A 1,332-nucleotide genomic window follows, 5' to 3' on the forward strand; every position below is an offset into this window, starting at 1 on the left:
ATTTGTATAAACACAAATCCACATCGAGTCATAACACAGATAGCAAAGGACAAAGTAAAAACAAAGAAAACTAACTGGCAGCTATATACAGCTGGACGCAATTGAGTCTTGTACACCAGAAAGTCTTTTACAAAATAATCATCTTAGATCAACAGAAGACCAATCTTCAACAACATCCTGCAAGATGGGTTACTCTACATCTCCTCTTGTTTTCTCCAATGTCCTCTTTAGTGTGGCTGGTAATTGTTTTGGTGATTGCCACCTCCTCGAGATGCCTTGCCATACATGCTCTGTTGGCCACTGTAGACTGCATATCCCTGTCCATATCCATAGTTCCCATAGTTATAGCCAGTATAATCATATCTGCCACAGCCACTATGGTTTTGATCACCATCATAGGCACTATTGTAATTTCCATATCTTTGATCATAATAGTTATTAAATACTTAGTTCCAGTTTTGGCCCTGACCTTGTCCATGACCCCTAGTACCACCTTGCCCCCCCACTGCAGGACCTCTTCCATCTTTCTGTTGTTGCTGCTGCTGCCTCTTTGGGTTGTCCAACTTTGATTTCACACTTCCCAGAATCAATTTGATGATATCTGCTTTCTAACAATTTCTTTGCTGGCTCTTCATCTGTATATGTGATAAAACAAAATCCTCTTCTTTAATTTGTTTTTGTATCCACAGGAAGTTTAATATTTTCAATCTCTCCCAAAGCACCAAATTATTCTTTAATTTGTTCTTCAGAAGTGGGCTCAATCCACCACAAAAACCTTTTTGGGGGTTTCCTTCCCTTTTAAAGCTTTGGCCGTTTTGAGGTCTATCAATCTGCCATCCAGTTTTTGTTCTTTCAGTTCCAAAACCTTATCAACACTAACAGCATCTTTGAAAAGCACAAATCCAAATTCTCTTGATCATCCAGTGACTGGATCTGTTTTAATTGTGCAGTCTACAACCTCTCCAAATCGAGACAAATGCTCAGTCAGATCTTTCTTTGTTGTATCCCAGCTCAAGCCTCCAATAAACATTTTACCATCCTCCTACTGATTCCTGCTCACATTGATCTTGGATCCCTCTGCAAATTCCTCTATGTTGCTGTATTCATTCATGTCCTCCATTGTGGTGGAGTCGTCAGCAGGGGGATGTTGGCATGCAGACTGAGTCACGGCAGCAGTGGCTTGTTGAGAATTTTTGCATCTGTATTCATGAGAGATACTGGTCTGTAATTTTCTTTTTTTGTGGTGTCTTTGCCTGGTTTTGGTATTAGGGTTATGCTGGCTTCTCATAGAATGAATTTTGAAGTATCACTTCCTTTTCTATGTTCTGAAAT

At 39.8% G+C, this 1,332-nt stretch overlaps 1 pseudogene; it reads right to left on the minus strand.

Moving 5' to 3' along the window:
- Positions 1-227: 227 nt before the first annotated feature.
- LOC101357006 (heterogeneous nuclear ribonucleoprotein D-like) lies at positions 228-1,219 on the minus strand (annotated as a pseudogene).
- Positions 1,220-1,332: the final 113 nt, after the last annotated feature.

Source organism: Trichechus manatus, unplaced genomic scaffold, assembly GCF_000243295.1.
Source record: "Trichechus manatus latirostris isolate Lorelei unplaced genomic scaffold, TriManLat1.0 scaffold00006, whole genome shotgun sequence".
NCBI lineage: Eukaryota > Metazoa > Chordata > Mammalia > Sirenia > Trichechidae > Trichechus > Trichechus manatus.